Below are 20,992 nucleotides of genomic sequence, written 5' to 3'. Positions count from 1 at the left end.
GACACAGAGGTAGCCACAGCCGTGAACTACCGCACTGTACACTGGTTGATAAAGAGATAGTAGTATACTCGTAACAACTAGTATGACACTATGACGGTATAAAGAATGAAAAAAAAACCACGGTTAGGTGGTATATATTATAATAATAATACAATTATGGATGGACGGACTGCCTGCCGACTGCCGACACAGAGGTAGCCACAGCCGTGAACTACCGCACTGTACACTGGTTGATAAAGAGATAGTAGTATACTCGTAACAATTAGGATGACACTATGACGGTATAAAGAATGAAAAAAAAACCACGGTTAGGTGGTAGGTATATAATAATAAATAATACAATTCTGGTCGGACGGACTGCCTGCCGTGTGCCGACACAGAGGTAGCCACAGCCGTGAACTACCGCACTGTACACTGGTTGATAAAGAGATAGTAGTATACTCGTAACAATTAGGATGACACTATGACGGTATAAAGAATGAAAAAAAAACCACGGTTAGGTGGTAGGTATATAATAATAAATAATACAATTCTGGTCGGACGGACTGCCTGCCGTGTGCCGACACAGAGGTAGCCACAGCCGTGAACTACCGCACTGTACACTGGTTGATAAAGAGATAGTAGTATACTCGTAACAATTAGGATGACACTATGACGGTATAAAGAATGAAAAAAAAACCACGGTTAGGTGGTAGGTATATAATAATAAATAATACAATTCTGGTCGGACGGACTGCCTGCCGTGTGCCGACACAGAGGTAGCCACAGCCGTGAACTACCGCACTGTACACTGGTTGATAAAGAGATAGTAGTATACTCGTAACAATTAGGATGACACTATGACGGTATAAAGAATGAAAAAAAAACCACGGTTAGGTGGTAGGTATATAATAATAAATAATACAATTCTGGTCGGACGGACTGCCTGCCGTGTGCCGACACAGAGGTAGCCACAGCCGTGAACTACCGCACTGTACACTGGTTGATAAAGAGATAGTAGTATACTCGTAACAATTAGGATGACACTATGACGGTATAAAGAATGAAAAAAAAACCACGGTTAGGTGGTAGGTATATAATAATAAATAATACAATTCTGGTCGGACGGACTGCCTGCCGTGTGCCGACACAGAGGTAGCCACAGCCGTGAACTACCGCACTGTACTGTGTCTGCTGCTAATATAGACTGGTTGATATTTAAAGAGATATTAGTAGTATACAACAATACTATACTGGTGGTCAGGCACTGGTCACCACTCCTGCAGCAAAAGTGTGCACTGTTAATTAATATAATTGTACTCCTGGCTCCTGCTAACAACCTGCAGTGCTCCCCAGTCTCCCCCACAATTAATTATAAGCTTTTAATTTATACATTGATGACTGTGCAGCACACTGGGCTGAGCTGAGTGCACACAGACTGAGTCACACTGTGTGACTGACTGTGCTGTGTATCGTTTTTTTTTTCAGGCAGAGAACGGATATAGCAGAGAGAAGTGAACGGATATATTATATTAAATAAAAGTTAACTAGCAACTGCACTGGTCACTGACTGTGGTAAACTAACTCTGTCTGCGACTCTGCACAATCTCTCTCTATCTAATCTATCTATCTCTATTCTAATGGAGAGGACGCCAGACACGTCCTCTCCCTATCAATCTCAATGCACGAGTGAAAATGGCGGCGACGCGCGGCTCCTTATATAGAATCCGAGTCTCGCGATAGAATCCGAGCCTCGCGAGAATCCGACAGCGTCATGATGACGTTCGGGCGCGCTCGGGTTAACCGAGCAAGGCGGGAAGATCCGAGTCGCTCGGACCCGTGGAAAAAAAAGTGAAGTTCGTGCGGGTTCGGATTCAAAGAAACCGAACCCGCTCATCTCTAAAAATAATACAAAGATTATATTATAAATTACACAGTAAATAACTAATTATTGTAATACTTTTTATAGTCAAAACTCTGGAGTACACTGGAGCATAACAGGTGAGGCTCTGAATACCCTGACTGCATGTCACTGCCTAGGAGATGTCATTCCCCTAACCTTCCCAACATGCAGACCAGACTAGAGTGCAGGGACGCATCAGACATATTTAACATTTTAAGTCTGGCTCCCAAAATCTTAAAGTTTCTACATTTCATTACATAGCATTAACTGGTATTTTGTAGTTTATGGCAGTCACTAGGATGCTCTCTGTATTGCATGGTGGTCACTAAAAAGCCCTCTGTATTTGTATGTTGGTCACTGGAATACTTTACTTTGTGTATTCTGTATTGTATAGTATGGTGGTCACTGTGATGCCCTGTATATTGTATGGCAGTTCCTAGCACAGCATGTTAGTCCTGAAGCTGTTTGTGTACAGAAGCAAGAGTTGCAATACATTTTTTGTAGACCCTGTACTAAAAAACTCACGTTGATCAGTCCAGAGATTAGTTATCCTTATAAGGTGTTATCATAAGATGTTCCAAGCTACATATCTTGCCAAGATAAATAAGGCTCCTAATGAAAATTGAAAGGGGGTCATACTCTCTTTTTTTTAGAATGATCAAAGCTATTAATGGCATTGGTATTTCTACTCTTGTTTTTGTGCATTTATAAAAAGGATTGGATGTGCGTTACATGTTTCTTTATGAACAAAGTTGATATTTATAAATACAGCCAAGTTGAGGAAAGTTATGTACACAGATTAATGAACCCAACCCATGAAAAAGAGAGATGATAGAATAACTGTGAGACACTATTTTCGTGTGCGCCCCCACCAAATGAATGAAGGATTACTAATTTTAAATATCACTCACACGGAACAACCGCAGGGATGAAAATATAAGTCAGATGACCGTGTTACAGACTCCACAACAGGACGGCCAAAGTAAAAATAAACTAAAAGATAAGAAGATATATGCAGCCAGACACATAGAACATGAGTTCAAATGAACTATTCATATCCTGTCATCCCGAAGTAATAGAAGTTACTGGGGATGTCTTCTGCCCCATCAAACTTCTGACCTTATATTTCAAGTCTGACCTCTGAAATCTTCAGGTCTCTACATAGCATATATAGGACTGTTAATTTGTTCCTTTTAGATCCCATTAAGCAGTATGTAGATATCTTACTGAACATTGCAAGGCTTCTCTTTGCTATAATGTAATCAGAGAAATAGTGATGACTGAAACTTTATGTATGGAACTCTAAAACGGGTACAGATTCAGGCATTTTTTTTCATTTCAGAAAAATTGAATATTTAATATAGATTATTATGAGTATTATAAATAATTCCTGCACAATGCACATACATGTGTAGGTAAGAATCGGTGCAGCCTTTTGTCTGGAGAACCTGAGTTTGTTGGCCCTCTTGCATAAAATACTACCCTTCATGCTTTCAGTAGTAGAGTTTAAAACAGCACATTGACACAGTGGTTAGTATTGTTGCCAAAAGGATACATTTCTGACATAGGCCTTTTTATCAACACAAAAAAATCACAAGATATCCCCCCAAAATACCAGTTTTAATTGGCACCCAATTGTATGTACAGATGTACAGAACTGTGCAAAAGTTTTAGGCAGGTTTAGAAAAAATGGTGCAAAATAAGGTGCTTTCAAAAATAGAAGTGTTAATAGTTTATTTTTATCAATTAAGAAAATGCAAAGTGAATGAACAAAAGAGAACTCTAAATTGAATCAATATTTGGTGCGACCACCCTTTGTCTTAAAAACAGCATTAATTCTTCCAGGTACACTTGCACACAGTTTTTGAAGGAACTTGGCAGGGAGGTTGCTGCAAACATCTTGGAGAGCTAACCACAGATCTTCTGTGGGTGTAGGCTTGCTCAAATTCTTCTGTCTCTTCATATAATCCCAGACAGAATTGATGATGTTGGGATCAGGGCTCTGTGGGGCCATATCATCATTTGCTGGACTCCTTGTTCTTCTTTACACTGAAGATAATTCTTAATGAAATGTGGCTGTATGTTTGGAGTCGCTGTCCTGCTGCAGAATAAATATGGAGCCAATCAGGTGCCTCCCTGGTGGTATTGCATGATGGATAAGTACCTGCCTGTATTTCTCAGCATTGAGTACACCATTAATCCTGACCACATCTCCAACTCCATTTGCTGAAATGCAACCCCAAACTTGCAAAGAACCTCCACCATGCTTCACTGTTGCCAGCAGACACTCATTATTGTACCAGTCTGCAGCCCTTCGGCAAACAAACTGTTTTCTATTACAGCCAAATATTTCAATTTGTGACTCATCAGTCCAGAGCACCTGCTGCCATTTTTCTGCACCCAAGTACTTATATTTCTGTGCATAGTTGAGTCACTTGGCCTTGTTTCCATGCCGAAAGCATGGCTTATTAGCCTCAATACATACATGAAGGCCACGTCTGGCAAGACTTCTCCAAACAGTAAATGGGTGTACCTGGGTCCCACTTGTTTCTGCCAGTACTGAGCTGCTGACACTGCTAGACATCTTCTGATTTAGAAGGGTAGTAATCAGGATGTGTTTTTTTAATCTGATGCACCAAGTTTCTTTGGACGACCACTGCCTCTACTCTCCTCATTGTTGCCTGTTTCTTTGTGCTTCAATGCTGAGAAATACAGGCCGGTACTTACCTATCATACAATACCATCAGAGAGGTGTCTGGTTGGCTCTAAATTTATTCTGCAGCAAGACAACGACCCCAAACATACAGCCAATGTCATTAAGAACTAGCTTTAATGTAAAGAAGAACAAGGGGTGCTGGAAGTGATGATAAGAGCCCTGATGTCAACATCATCAAGTCCATCTGGGATTACATGAAGAGACAGGATTTGAGCATGTCTACATCCACAGAAGATCTGTGGTTAGTTCTCCAAGATGTTTGGAACAACCTCCCTGCCCCGTTCCTCCAAAAACTGTGTGCAAGTGTACCTAGAAGAATTGATGCTGTTTTGAAGGCAAAGGGTGGTCACAATAAACACTGTATTGACTTGATTTACATTTCTCTTCTGTTCATTGACTTTGCATTTTGTTAATTGCTAAAAATAAACTATTAACACTGCTATATTTAAAAGCATTCTTACTTTGCAGCAATTTTTCTCACACCTGCCTAAAACTTTTGTACAGCACTTAATGCCGTGGTCCCCTCTTTTTGACTGCAAAAACAGCTCCCATAGGTATATATTGCAGTTGCTCAATTGTTCTGGAGCTTGGTAGCTAGTGCCATCTTCACTTCTAGTTCTAACACATTGTAGAGACAGTCTACTATCAGAGCCCCTGTCCCAACATGTGTTCTCTATATATTTGGGCAATACTTAATTTCTTATTCCAGCAGTAAACAGCAATAAGAAATTGTAGTTATCCTGTCTAAAACCCGACAAGTAATAAATATGCCAGATAGTGTTGTGCAGACTGGTTGAAAGTGTTGCAAATTACCTAGTGAATGACGAGTCCACTGTAATATCATTATGTTAAGCACAATGTAAACTTTGGGCATCCTCTTCAATGTGGACTAGTATTCAATTAATGCAAGGAGGACTGCCTCTAGTGTCTCAACAGTCTTGTATGGAACTGCGTAGTGTTATTGGATACAAGATAACTCATGATACTAATTATGAATAATTTAGCCATTATGTTCCTAGAGATTATCTCAGTACTATATATCTATTGAGCAGATTTCTATCTGTACCTTATTAAAACGTTCTAACATCTTATTGTGCATTAACTGTGAACATTCGCAACTGTGATATGTTTTTTTTTTCTTTTTACCTCTCCAGCTTTTTGTTTAAAGAGACAAATTGCTTTCATATTACAAATAAAATGTTATTTTCCTGGCTAAGAGTTCCACCTGATCCCATATCTTGTACTTTATAACAGTTTGCCAGAAACATGCTTATTGCAAGATCCTTAGATACTGTACAAAGTATGCAATTTAGAGATATTACATTCTTTCTATGGTTAGTAATTGCTTTACAAAGTATTTACTTTTAAAAATGTTTTTCCATATTGTCTGCTTCTCCTGTTGCACTGAAAAGTCAACCAGCTTATCCTTGGAACAGATCCATTTTCTGAATTTAATAATGTAATCTATGTCATCCATCTCAGCAGCTATTAATTACCTTGCAGTAAATACTTTGCATGTGATATCACTTGTAAAAGAGTGGAGCGTGTATCTAGGAGTATGGTCGGATGGCTCTTCATCTGCAAGGTAACCATTTCATTCTTAATTATGTTATTTCTGGAGCAGTCGACAAATGCTGTACAATGACTACACTCCAGATGGTCCCAGTACATTGGACTGTGAACCCCATGTTCAGGCTGAATGATGTGGCACATACCTTGTCTCTAGCCAAGGTAAATTCATACTGGATGCCTGGTTCATTTCCTGCTTGTTAAGGATGTGACAGCTGAATGCTGGAAGTAAGAATTCCAGAGATTGTTTTCAGTGTCAGGTTAAGAAAGGGAGACAGGGTCTTGTTAAAAGCTGAGATGAATTGGGCACTATTAACGTTGAAGCAATTAAAATGGACCTGAATAATTTCCTGCTATTTTTCTCTAATATTAGTGTCAGGAAGAAGGACAGGCTGAGAGCCAAGGAAGGAGTCAAAATGATCTAACTAGATGTTTGTCTTTATTTTAGTTGCTGTATTTACAGGGATGGGCTAAGGGTTACACAAAAGAGGCAGATCAGCAGATGAGAGGTCTTTACTGAGTATGAGATATTTTACACCTTACTGCGCATGCTCAGAAGAGGCCACAGCTCTGTTCTTTTAAGAGCAATCAGGGAACCCAGGAGGCTAAAGTGGTACTGTAGGGTCCTGGGTCAACTTTTCAAGGTGGCCTTTTGATGCGCTGGTCCACCCATGCTTTGAGGAATCAGTAGCTGAGCTGTGTCTTCAATTTGAAATCAGCCTCTGATCATTATATGCAAATAGAATTTTCTACAGTTTCACCTTTTGTAGGTAGAAGCCATGATATTGCACCAGGGTTTATGGGTGGAAGCTTAATGGGATTAATGGAATTTGGCATCTTCGCCGTGTTTATCTTGTAAATCTTGTCACATGTTCTTTCACCATTATGCATTTAGTGATTTGTATATTCAATAACATTGGTTTATTTGCACTTGTAGGAGTTCGGATGGCGATGACTGAGAGGTATGCAGGCCACTATCTATGGCACCTACACAGACATTGCATTTGTATAAGGATCGTGTACTGTACATGTTGTGCAGAGCAGAGCCAGATTAAGACTTTATGGAGCCCGGGGCATTTAAGACAGGATGGCCTACCCATGGCCGGACTGGCCATCTGGCACTTCTGGCAAATACCAGAAGGGCCAATGGGCTGGTGGGCCGGTCCTGTCACATAGAGAACCAGGAAGGCCGCTCGCAGTTCAGCCTCCGGATCTCTGGTCTGGCCACTCCCCCTTGCCTGTCTCCATGGAAATGGGGGTGTGCCACTAGTCCATGCCCCCTGACTCATGGCACGCCCCCGTGGGTAGTGTCTGTGCGCCCCCTTTCATGGCAAGCGTTCCCCTGTCATGTGCACGTGCTTGCTTTAGGAGCGACAATGTTCAGCCCTAGTCCATCCCTGGCCTACCTCAAATCCTCTGGCACTCCCCTCTTGCCAGCACTGCCCCCACTTGTCATCCAGCCTTCTCCCACTCATTGTCTGGCCCAACCCCACCGGCTATATATATATATATATATAGTGGGGCAAAAAAGTATTTGGGCAGCCACCGATTGTGCAAGTTGACCCACTTAAAAACATGAGGTCTGTAATTTCCATCATAGGTACACATCAACTGTGAGAGACAGAATCTGAAAAAAAAAACAGGAAATCACATTGTATGCTTTTTAAACAATTTACTTGTATATTCTTGCGGAAAATAAATATTTGGACAATCAAAAAGTTTAACTCAATACTTTGTAATATAACCTCGGTTGGCAATTACAGAGGTCAAATGTTTCCTGTAGTTCTTGACCAGGTTTGCACACACTGTAGCAGGTATTTTGACCCACTCTTCCATGCAGATCTTCTCTAGATCTGTCATGTTTTGGGGCTGTTGCCGGGCAACACGGACTTTCAACTTCCTCCACAGATTTTCTATTGGGTTGAGGTCTGGAGACTGGCTAGGCCACTCCAGGACCTTGAAATGCTTCTTACGGAGCCACTCCTTAGTTGCCCGGGCGGAGAGTATTGGGTAATTGTCATGCTGGAAGACCCAGCCACGTTCCATCTAGAGATGAGCGGGTTCGGTTTCTCTGAAACCGAACCCGCACGAACTTCATGTTTTTTTCACGGGTCCGAGCAGACTCGGATCCTCCCGCCTTGCTCGGTTAACCCGAGCGCGCCCGAACGTCATCATGACGCTGTCGGATTCTCGCGAGACTCGGATTCTATATAAGGAGCCGCGCGTCGCCGCCATTTTCACACGTGCATTGAGATTGATAGGGAGAGGACGTGGCTGGCGTCCTCTCCATTAGAAATTAGATTAGAAGAGAGAGAGAGATTGTGCAGAGTCAGACAGAGTTTACCACAGTGACCAGTGCAGTTGTTGTTAGTTAACTTTTATTTATTTTAATATATATCCGTTCTCTGCTATATCCGTTCTCTGCCTGAAAAAAAACGATACACAGCAGCAGCCAGTCACACAGTGTGACTCAGTCTGTGTGCACTCAGCTCAGCCCAGTGTGCTGCACATCAATGTATAAAAGGCAAAGCTTATAATAATTGTGGGGGAGACTGGGGAGCACTGCAGGTTGTTATAGCAGGAGCCCCCAGGAGTACATAATATTATATTAATTTAAAATTAAACAGTGCACACTTTTGCTGCCAGTGTGACTAGTGGTGACCAGTGCCTGACCACCAGTATAGTAGTATATTGTTGTATGTATTGTATACTATCTCTTTATCAACCAGTCTATATTAGCAGCAGACACAGTACAGTGCGGTAGTTCACGGCTGTGGCTACCTCTGTGTCGGCAGTCGGAACTCGGCAGGCAGTCCGTCCATCCATAATTGTATTACAATATATACCACCTAACCGTGGTATTTTTTTTTCTTTCTTTATACCGTCATAGTGTCATACTAGTTGTTACGAGTATACTACTATCTCTTTATCAACCAGTGTACAGTGCGGTAGTTCACGGCTGTGGCTACCTCTGTGTCGGCAGTCGGCAGGCAGTCCGTCCATCCATAATTGTATTATTATTATAATATATACCACCTAACCGTGGTTTTTTTTCCATTCTTTATACCGTCGTCATAGTGTCATACTAGTTGTTACGAGTATACTACTATCTCTTTATCAACCAGTGTACAGTGCGGTAGTTCACGGCTGTGGCTACCTCTGTGTCGGCAGTCGGCAGGCAGTCCGTCCATCCATAATTGTATTATTATTATAATATATACCACCTAACCGTGGTTTTTTTTTCATTCTTTATACCGTCGTCATAGTGTCATACTAGTTGTTACGAGTATACTACTATCTCTTTATCAACCAGTGTACAGTGCGGTAGTTCACGGCTGTGGCTACCTCTGTGTCGGCAGTCGGCAGGCAGTCCGTCCATCCATAATTGTATTATTATTATAATATATACCACCTAACCGTGGTTTTTTTTTCATTCTTTATACCGTCGTCATAGTGTCATACTAGTTGTTACGAGTATACTACTATCTCTTTATCAACCAGTGTACAGTGCGGTAGTTCACGGCTGTGGCTACCTCTGTGTCGGCAGTCGGCAGGCAGTCCGTCCATCCATAATTGTATTATTATTATAATATATACCACCTAACCGTGGTTTTTTTTTCATTCTTTATACCGTCGTCATAGTGTCATACTAGTTGTTACGAGTATACTACTATCTCTTTATCAACCAGTGTACAGAGCGGTAGTTCACGGCTGTGGCTACCTCTGTGTCGGCAGTCGGCAGGCAGTCCATCCATCCATAATTGTATTATTATTATAATATATACCACCTAACCGTGGTTTTTTTTTCATTCTTTATACCGTCGTCATAGTGTCATACTAGTTGTTACGAGTATACTACTATCTCTTTATCAACCAGTGTACAGTGCGGTAGTTCACGGCTGTGGCTACCTCTGTGTCGGCAGTCGGCAGGCAGTCCGTCCATCCATAATTGTATTATTATTATAATATATACCACCTAACCGTGGTTTTTTTTCCATTCTTTATACCGTCGTCATAGTGTCATACTAGTTGTTACGAGTATACTACTATCTCTTTATCAACCAGTGTACAGTGCGGTAGTTCACGGCTGTGGCTACCTCTGTGTCGGCAGTCGGCAGGCAGTCCGTCCATCCATAATTGTATTATTATTATAATATATACCACCTAACCGTGGTTTTTTTTTCATTCTTTATACCGTCGTCATAGTGTCATACTAGTTGTTACGAGTATACTACTATCTCTTTATCAACCAGTGTACAGTGCGGTAGTTCACGGCTGTGGCTACCTCTGTGTCGGCAGTCGGCAGGCAGTCCGTCCATCCATAATTGTATTATTATTATAATATATACCACCTAACCGTGGTTTTTTTTTCATTCTTTATACCGTCGTCATAGTGTCATACTAGTTGTTACGAGTATACTACTATCTCTTTATCAACCAGTGTACAGTGCGGTAGTTCACGGCTGTGGCTACCTCTGTGTCGGCAGTCGGCAGGCAGTCCGTCCATCCATAATTGTATTATTATTATAATATATACCACCTAACCGTGGTTTTTTTTTCATTCTTTATACCGTCGTCATAGTGTCATACTAGTTGTTACGAGTATACTACTATCTCTTTATCAACCAGTGTACAGTGCGGTAGTTCACGGCTGTGGCTACCTCTGTGTCGGCAGTCGGCAGGCAGTCCGTCCATCCATAATTGTATTATTATTATAATATATACCACCTAACCGTGGTTTTTTTATACCACCTAACCGTGGCAGTCCGTCCATAATTGTATACTAGTATCCAATCCATCCATCTCCATTGTTTACCTGAGGTGCCTTTTAGTTCTGCCTATAAAATATGGAGAACAAAAAAGTTGAGGTTCCAAAATTAGGGAAAGATCAAGATCCACTTCCACCTCGTGCTGAAGCTGCTGCCACTAGTCATGGCCGAGACGATGAAATGCCAGCAACGTCGTCTGCCAAGGCCGATGCCCAATGTCATAGTACAGAGCATGTCAAATCCAAAACACCAAATATCAGAAAAAAAAGGACTCCAAAACCTAAAATAAAATTGTCGGAGGAGAAGCGTAAACTTGCCAATATGCCATTTACCACACGGAGTGGCAAGGAACGGCTGAGGCCCTGGCCTATGTTCATGGCTAGTGGTTCAGCTTCACATGAGGATGGAAGCACTCAGCCTCTCGCTAGAAAAATGAAAAGACTCAAGCTGGCAAAAGCACCGCAAAGAACTGTGCGTTCTTTGAAATCCCAAATCCACAAGGAGAGTCCAATTGTGTCGTTTGCGATGCCTGACCTTCCCAACACTGGACGTGAAGAGCATGCGCCTTCCACTATTTGCATGCCCCCTGCAAGTGCTGGAAGGAGCACCCGCAGTCCAGTTCCTGATAGTCAGATTGAAGATGTCAGTGTTGAAGTACACCAGGATGAGGAGGATATGGGTGTTGCTGGCGCTGGGGAGGAAATTGACCAGGAGGATTCTGATGGTGAGGTGGTTTGTTTAAGTCAGGCACCCGGGGAGACACCTGTTGTCCGTGGGAGGAATATGGCCGTTGACATGCCAGGTGAAAATACCAAAAAAATCAGCTCTTCGGTGTGGAGGTATTTCACCAGAAATGCGGACAACAGGTGTCAAGCCGTGTGTTCCCTTTGTCAAGCTGTAATAAGTAGGGGTAAGGACGTTAACCACCTCGGAACATCCTCCCTTATACGTCACCTGCAGCGCATTCATAATAAGTCAGTGACAAGTTCAAAAACTTTGGGTGACAGCGGAAGCAGTCCACTGACCAGTAAATCCCTTCCTCTTGTAACCAAGCTCACGCAAACCACCCCACCAACTCCCTCAGTGTCAATTTCCTCCTTCCCCAGGAATGCCAATAGTCCTGCAGGCCATGTCACTGGCAAGTCTGACGAGTCCTCTCCTGCCTGGGATTCCTCCGATGCATCCTTGCGTGTAACGCCTACTGCTGCTGGCGCTGCTGTTGTTGCCGCTGGGAGTCGATGGTCATCCCAGAGGGGAAGTCTTAAGCCCACTTGTACTACTTCCAGTAAGCAATTGACTGTTCAACAGTCCTTTGCGAGGAAGATGAAATATCACAGCAGTCATCCTACTGCAAAGCGGATAACTGAGTCCTTGACAACTATGTTGGTGTTAGACGTGCGTCCGGTATCCGCCGTTAGTTCACAGGGAACTAGACAATTTATTGAGGCAGTGTGCCCCCGTTACCAAATACCATCTAGGTTCCACTTCTCTAGGCAGGCGATACCGAGAATGTACACGGACGTCAGAAAAAGACTCACCAGTGTCCTAAAAAATGCAGTTGTACCCAATGTCCACTTAACCACGGACATGTGGACAAGTGGAGCAGGGCAGGGTCAGGACTATATGACTGTGACAGCCCACTGGGTAGATGTATGGACTCCCGCCGCAAGAACAGCAGCGGCGGCACCAGTAGCAGCATCTCGCAAACGCCAACTCTTTCCTAGGCAGGCTACGCTTTGTATCACCGCTTTCCAGAATACGCACACAGCTGAAAACCTCTTACGGCAACTGAGGAAGATCATCGCGGAATGGCTTACCCCAATTGGACTCTCCTGTGGATTTGTGGCATCGGACAACGCCAGCAATATTGTGTGTGCATTAAATATGGGCAAATTCCAGCACGTCCCATGTTTTGCACATACCTTGAATTTGGTGGTGCAGAATTTTTTAAAAAACGACAGGGGCGTGCAAGAGATGCTGTCGGTGGCCAGAAAAATTGCGGGACACTTTCGGCGTACAGGCACCACGTACAGAAGACTGGAGCACCACCAAAAACTACTGAACCTGCCCTGCCATCATCTGAAGCAAGAAGTGGTAACGAGGTGGAATTCAACCCTCTATATGCTTCAGAGGTTGGAGGAGCAGCAAAAGGCCATTCAAGCCTATACAATTGAGCACGATATAGGAGATGGAATGCACCTGTCTCAAGTGCAGTGGAGAATGATTTCAACGTTGTGCAAGGTTCTGATGCCCTTTGAACTTGCCACACGTGAAGTCAGTTCAGACACTGCCAGCCTGAGTCAGGTCATTCCCCTCATCAGGCTTTTGCAGAAGAAGCTGGAGGCATTGAAGAAGGAGCTAACACGGAGCGATTCCGCTAGGCATGTGGGACTTGTGGATGCAGCCCTTAATTCGCTTAACAAGGATTCACGGGTGGTCAATCTGTTGAAATCAGAGCACTACATTTTGGCCACCGTGCTCGATCCTAGATTTAAAGCCTACCTTGGATCTCTCTTTCCGGCAGACACAGGTCTGCTGGGGTTGAAAGACCTGCTGGTGACAAAATTGTCAAGTCAAGCGGAACGCGACCTGTCAACATCTCCTCCTTCACATTCTCCCGCAACTGGGGGTGCGAGGAAAAGGCTCAGAATTCCGAGCCCACCCGCTGGCGGTGATGCAGGGCAGTCTGGAGCGACTGCTGATGCTGACATCTGGTCCGGACTGAAGGACCTGACAACGATTACGGACATGTCGTCTACTGTCACTGCATATGATTCTCTCAACATTGATAGAATGGTGGAGGATTATATGAGTGACCGCATCCAAGTAGGCACGTCACACAGTCCGTACTTATACTGGCAGGAAAAAGAGGCAATTTGGAGGCCCTTGCACAAACTGGCTTTATTCTACCTAAGTTGCCCTCCCACAAGTGTGTACTCCGAAAGAGTGTTTAGTGCCGCCGCTCACCTTGTCAGCAATCGGCGTACGAGGTTACATCCAGAAAATGTGGAGAAGATGATGTTCATTAAAATGAATTATAATCAATTCCTCCGCGGAGACATTGACCAGCAGCAATTGCCTCCACAAAGTACACAGGGAGCTGAGATGGTGGATTCCAGTGGGGACGAATTGATAATCTGTGAGGAGGGGGATGTACACGGTGATATATCGGAGGGTGAAGATGAGGTGGACATCTTGCCTCTGTAGAGCCAGTTTGTGCAAGGAGAGATTAATTGCTTCTTTTTTGGGGGGGGTCCAAACCAACCCGTCATATCAGTCACAGTCGTGTGGCAGACCCTGTCACTGAAATGATGGGTTGGTTAAAGTGTGCATGTCCTGTTTTGTTTATACAACATAAGGGTGGGTGGGAGGGCCCAAGGATAATTCCATCTTGCACCTCTTTTTTCTTTTCTTTTTCTTTGCGTCATGTGCTGTTTGGGGAGGGTTTTTTGGAAGGGACATCCTGCGTGACACTGCAGTGCCACTCCTAGATGGGCCCGGTGTTTGTGTCGGCCACTAGGGTCGCTTATCTTTCTCACACAGTCAGCTACCTCATTGCGCCTCTTTTTTTCTTTGCGTCATGTGCTGTTTGGGGAGGGTTTTTTGGAAGGGACATCCTGCGTGACACTGCAGTGCCACTCCTAGATGTGCCCGGTGTTTGTGTCGGCCACTAGGGTCACTAATCTTACTCACACAGTCAGCTACCTCATTGCGCCTCTTTTTTTCTTTGCGTCATGTGCTGTTTGGGGAGGGTTTTTTGGAAGGGCCATCCTGCGTGACACTGCAGTGCCACTCCTAGATGGGCCCGGTGTTTGTGTCGGCCACTAGGGTCGCTAATCTTACTCACACAGCTACCTCATTGCGCCTCTTTTTTTCTTTGCGTCATGTGCTGTTTGGGGAGGGTTTTTTGGAAGGGACATCCTGCGTGACACTGCAGTGCCACTCCTAGATGGGCCCGGTGTTTGTGTCGGCCACTAGGGTCGCTTATCTTTCTCACACAGCTACCTCATTGCGCCTCTTTTTTTCTTTGCGTCATGTGCTGTTTGGGGAGGGTTTTTTGGAAGGGACATCCTGCGTGACACTGCAGTGCCACTCCTAGATGGGCCCGGTGTTTGTGTCGGCCACTAGGGTCGCTTATCTTTCTCACACAGTCAGCTACCTCATTGCGCCTCTTTTTTTCTTTGCGTCATGTGCTGTTTGGGGAGGGTTTTTTGGAAGGGACATCCTGCGTGACACTGCAGTGCCACTCCTAGATGGGCCCGGTGTTTGTGTCGGCCACTAGGGTCGCTTATCTTACTCACACAGCGACCTCGGTGCAAATTTTAGGACTAAAAATAATATTGTGAGGTGTGATGTGTTCAGAATAGGCTGAAAATGAGTGTAAATTATGTTTTTTGAGGTTAATAATACTTTGGGATCAAAATTACCCCCAAATTCTATGATTTAAGCTGTTTTTTAGGGTTTTTTGAAAAAAACACCCGAATCCAAAACACACCCGAATCCGACAAAAATAATTCGGTGAGGTTTTGCCAAAACGCGTTCGAACCCAAAACACGGCCGCGGAACCGAACCCAAAACCAAAACACAAAACCCGAAAAATTTCAGGCGCTCATCTCTAGTTCCATCTTCAATGCTCTTACTGAGGGAAGGAGGTTTTTGCCCAAAATCTTACGATACATGGCCCCATTCATCCTCTCCTTAATATGGATCAGTCGTCCTGTCCCCTTTGCAGAAAAGCAGCCCCAAAGCATGATGTTTCCACCCCCATGCTTCACAGTGTGTATGGTGGTCTTGGGATGCCATTCATCATTCTTCTCTCTTCAAACAAGGCTAGTGGAGTTTATACCAAAAAGTTCAATTTTGCTCTCATCTGACTACATTACATTCTCCAAATCCTCCTCTGGATCATCCAGATGGTCACTGGTAAACGTTAGATGGGCCAGGACATGTGCTGGCTTAAGCAGGGGGACATTTCGGGCGCTGCAGGATTTCAATCCATGACGACATAGTGTGTTACTAATGGTAACCTTTCTGACTGTGGTCCCAGCTCTCTTGAGGTCATTGACCAGGTCCCCCCGTGTAGTTCTGGGCTGATTCCTCACCGTTCTCAAGATCATTGATACCCCATGAGGTGAGATCTTGCAAGGAGCCCCAGGTCGAGGGAGATTGTCAGTGATCTTGTCAGTGATCTTGTATTTCTTCCATGTTTTAATAATTGAGCCCACAGTTGATATTTTCTCAGCAAGCTGCTTGCCTATTGTCGAGTAGCTCATCCCAGCCTTTTGCAGCTCTACAATTTAGTCCCTTGTGTCCTTAGACAGCTCTCTGGTCTTGGCCATGGTGGAGAGGTAACAGTCTGACTGTTTGAGGGTATGGACAGGTGTCTTTATAACAGATAACCAGTTCAAACAGGTCCCATTAATACAGGTAACGAGTGGAGGATAGAAGAGCTTCTTAAAGAAAAAGTAACAGGTCTGTGAGAGCCAGAAATCTTGTTGCTTGGTAGGTGCCCAAATATTTATTTTCCACAAGAATATACAAGTAAATTGTTTACAAATCATAGAATGTGATTTTCCTGGGGTTTTTTTTTTCAGATTCTGTCTCTCACAGTTGAAGTGTACCTATGATGGAAATTACAGACCTCTCTCATCTTTTTAAGTGGGTCAACTTGCACAATCGGTGGCTGTCCTAATACATTTTTGCCCCACTGTATGTATGTATATATATATATATATATATATATATATAGGTTCTCTGCGCTTGTAAAGTGTAAAAGCAGCTCAAAATAGAAAGCAGTACATAAGTTATGAAGAGCGAGTGCTGTAAAGTATAAATTATAAATTAAGTGGCACCTGTGGAAAAAAAAATGTTGTTAAGTTTAAAACAAACAGGAATCCCGCCGTCAGCCGATCTACAACCTAGTCTGAGGAATCCCGTGGTAACCTAGAGGTAGGGTCTGGTAGGCTGAGGACTGTAAATCGGAATACCACAAACAAATTGCTCCAGAAGGGGGTGTAAACATACTGTTTGTTTTAAGCTTAACAAAAAAAATTTGTCCACAGGTACCACTTAATTTATCATTTATATTTTACAGCGCTCACTCTTCATAACTTATCCACCGGCTCTGCTGTTTATGAGGACAGGAATCAGCTGTGGGTGATAGAGCCCAGAAGTGCTTAGGCTCAATGGGACAGAGCTGTGCAAGTCCAAAGAGTGATAGTTCCAAAATGGAGCATCACTTATTTGTTTGCATTCCATTAATAATCAGTTGTTTATCTGGAAAGCAAGGGAGTCACGTGCTAGTCACCCGCACGCAGGAACCAACCCTAAACTGACAGCCTTGCGTATGTGGCTGCAAGATAAATAGAAGGAGTCCCAGTAGAGTTGGCCTTTGCACCACAGTCAATCGATGGTTACCATCGATGGTGATGATGCAATGAACCATCAATGACATAAAACTATGTGGTAATGTACCATTGATGTTTTTAACCATCTGTTACATGCATTCACAGAAAGATGTCTCCTGCCGCTTCGTTCTGATGTAAGTTCTAACTTGGGGTCAGGGACCAGGGGAGGAGTCTAGTTCTGCATCCCAGCACACTATGTGTGTAAGAGATGAGGGCTGCTGACCTTGCACACTGGATGTGTGTCACTCACTTGCAGTGTGCTGGAATACCAAAGGCCCACCTCACTCTGTAGCTGCCTAAATACACTGTACAACACTGTGTAAAGGGGTACGGGTGAACCATCTGGCCCATAGGTACCATTGATTCTGGTAATCTAGTAAACCATTCAACTCTCTGCCAGCTATTTAAATACTGTTCTGCATTGACCATAAATGGTTTTAAACAATCAATGGTCAATGGCCATCCCTAGTCCAGAGGGGGCAGTTAGAGCAGCTGGAAGGAGGTGGCGAAGTCTTGTCCAACGGATAATTACTTCAAATTCCGAGGTAGTTCTCTAAGAGGGGGAGCAGGCACTGAGAAACCTTGATCTGAGGTGACTGGTGTGGAGCTGCAGTATTGTGAGGGAGTTGAAGCCGAAGGCAGTAGACACAGCGGTGGGCAGCCGCTACTCTTCTCTTTGCCGGTGACAGGCACTGCCAGGTTGTGGCTGTGTTATTCAATCCTAATAAGATCTCACACCACCCTGTGTTGACTGTACTGCCTCCTCTTGCTCTCTTCTTCTTGCCAGCTGTGAGCCATGGGCCACTCCCTGCTACTGACTGATGTTGCAGGATTGTAAGCCCTGCAAGAAGTGAAGAAATAGAAAAGCCCATTTGTCTCTCTGCAGTGTGAGCTGAGCTATGAATTTAAACAAAAAAATTTGTTTTATTGTTTGTACTGTGTTGTGCACTATAACCGACTGCAACTTTGTACACGTAGATAGAAAAGCAAAATTAATCCCCACAGTATGAGATGAGATGCGAATTAAAAAAAATATATAGGGTTCTATTGCTTGCACTGTTCTGTGCGCTGTACCCCAGTGCGACTTTGTTCACGTTTATAGAATAGCCCTTTGAATCCTCTCAGTGTGAGCTGAGCTGCAAATTTAAACATTTAAAATAAATATTTTCTATTGTTTGTACTGTTATTTGCACTGTACCCCAGTGTGTTGTTCACATATTTATAAAAGCCCTTTGAATCCCCATGGTGTGAGCTGAGCTGGCATCTTGGCACTGTAGAGCTGTTAGCAGGGACGTTTCTACAGAGGACGGGGCCCGTGTGCACCTCCGGGTGGGCCCCCTCCGCTGAATGGCGCTGTAGACACCGGCAATGTGCCGGAGTCTACTGCACATGCGCAGGTCTCCAGAAACATGGCGCCCGCCATGATCCGGAGACCAATTTGGCTACTGCGCTTGTGCAGCGGCCATTTTGGTGGCAATTTCTGCCGCGGACGCTGCGCCCGCCACTGGACTCCGGTTAGGTAAGTATTTAAATGGGTGCAATGTGTGCGGTGTGGGCCCACTGGACTCAGGGGCCCATGTGCACTGCACACATTGCACCCATTATAGAAACACCAATGTCTGCCATAAACCCATTAATAGCTTGTTTTATGGGGGTCCAAATAAACCAATCACTTCTGCACAAAAGTGGCACTACCTGTCACTGAAGTGCTTGGTTTGTTAAACTGTGCGTGTTCTTTTTAATATCCAATATAAGAGTGGGTGGGAGGACCTAAGGAGAATTCCATCTTGCACCACTCCTCATTTGTTCCACTGCTGTGTGCCAATGTTTCATAAATGTGTTATAAACTGCTGTGTGTTTGTGCCATTGGTCTGTTGCTTAGTAACCAGCCAGCTCTCTGCAGCCTTTGGCCTAAACTGGATGAAAACAATATTGTGAGCTGTGATGTCAAAATGGGATCTGTTCAATTTGTTGGCTGTCGAGATCCCAGCGGTCAGGATACTGATGCCGGAATCCCGACAGCTGACAATGCCACCAGACGGATATGGACAGCCTGCATCCCGCCCGTTGGTAAATCATACTGATTACATAAAAATTGACTGGAAATTAATGTTTTTGAGGTTAGAATACTGTAGGAACGGAAAAAAATTCTATGATTTTTGTTTTTTTATACTGAGGTTTAAAAAAAAATGCAGATACAAACTCAAAACCAAAACCAGCTAAAATGGGGCAATGTACATCTCTAATATATACTGTATATATATATATATATATATATATATACACACACACACATATACAGGGTGATTCAAAAGTCGCAGTACACCCTTTTGTTTCAAAAACTGTGCAGGAAATGTGAAAACAGAATAGTCCAGTAAGGTATGGGTGAGTTGGGCTATCTTTTAGGGTATGTACTGAACACGGGCACCATCTTGAATCTAAGTCAGTTTTCCCATTTACTGCACAGTTTTTGGAAAAAAAAAGGGTGTAGTGAAACTTTTGAATCAATATATATATATATATATATATATAGATCGATTGATTGATTGATTGATTGATTGTGGCAGAGACAGCAGTTGTCCATGTGAAAGTAATGTGGAGGATCCAGACCAGGTTTTAGAAGCAGTAGCAGACTCCCAGGTGTGTGATCAGCAGCACCTGGGATTTCCTGATATAGGGGTTTCCAGGGCAGAGTCACCTTGCTATTGACGGTGGAATAGCTACCCGAGTGATAGGCCGGGTTGTGTGGGTTAGACTGTGGACCACTGGAGCCTATCAAGAGTCTGCTATGCTGTGAGTAGCTGTATGCTATGGCCTGTAATACCAACTGTATGGAATCAACTTGCTATGTGGTGACCTGCTGTGCAAAATAAACACCAAAAGTGTTAATCTGAGTCCCTGTGTGTGTGATCCTTGTCACAAGTGGTGGAGAATGCAAGCAAGGACACGGTGTACAGCATAAACGGTTGGTAAGCCTACCTGTGTTTAAACTTCAAGTTTTCCTTTTTTTCCTCTCTGGTTATGCAGTGCATGTGGCAGTCTGAAAGGGCCATAGCATTATAGGCAGATGGTTTACTGTTATGTGTTAAATAAGGCAGCAAAGCAGGCGGGTGTCGGCTTGGCCTGTTTGATAGTCCCCGTGTGTGTGATCCTTGTCTCAATATATATATATAAATCTCCGGAACCATGAGGACTGGGAACTAGAAATCTTGAAATTTGCACAGTAGCTTTGTTTTGTGATGTAGGCACCCACTAAGAAGTCATTTGTCAAAAGTCCACCCCCAAAGTGGTGAACAGGGGTGAAAAAAGCCAAATACCATTGACTGACTCACTAATTCATCGCAAAATCTTCGGAACCATGAGGACTAGGAACTTGAAATTTGGACAGTAGCTTAGTTTTGTGACATAGGCACCCACTAAGAAGGGGTTTTTCATAAGTCTACCCCCAAAGGGCTGAAAAGAGATAAAAATAAATACCACTGACTGACTCACTGACTCATCATGAAATTTCCAGAACCAAAAGGACTAGGAACTTGAAATTTAGAAAGTAGCTTTGTTTTATGAAGTACGCACCCACTAAGAAGGAATTTTTCAAAAGTCCACCCCAAAAGGGGTGAAAAGGGGTAAAATGTGTTTTTTTTTATAAATT

General features: G+C 43.6%; 1 protein-coding gene and 1 long non-coding RNA gene across 8 annotated transcripts in view; one reads left to right on the top strand and one right to left on the bottom strand.

Annotated features, from left to right (window-relative positions):
- LOC134944978 (uncharacterized) overlaps positions 1–20,992 on the bottom strand; it is a 283,560-nt gene that overhangs the window by 252,548 nt on the left and 10,020 nt on the right. The window lies entirely within an intron of this gene.
- LOC134944979 (uncharacterized) overlaps positions 6,133–20,992 on the top strand; it is a 296,170-nt gene continuing 281,310 nt past the window's right edge. The window contains exon 1 of one of the 2 annotated variants that reach the window (XR_010182008.1): positions 6,133–6,183. This is a non-coding gene — a long non-coding RNA (uncharacterized LOC134944979). The remainder of the gene's footprint in view (positions 6,184–20,992) is intronic. The other variant, XR_010182007.1, reaches the window with a different exon arrangement.

The sequence above is a fragment of the Pseudophryne corroboree genome, chromosome 7 (genome assembly GCF_028390025.1).
Source record: "Pseudophryne corroboree isolate aPseCor3 chromosome 7, aPseCor3.hap2, whole genome shotgun sequence".
Lineage (NCBI taxonomy): Eukaryota > Metazoa > Chordata > Amphibia > Anura > Myobatrachidae > Pseudophryne > Pseudophryne corroboree.
This window is presented reverse-complemented; position numbering and strand designations above follow the sequence as displayed.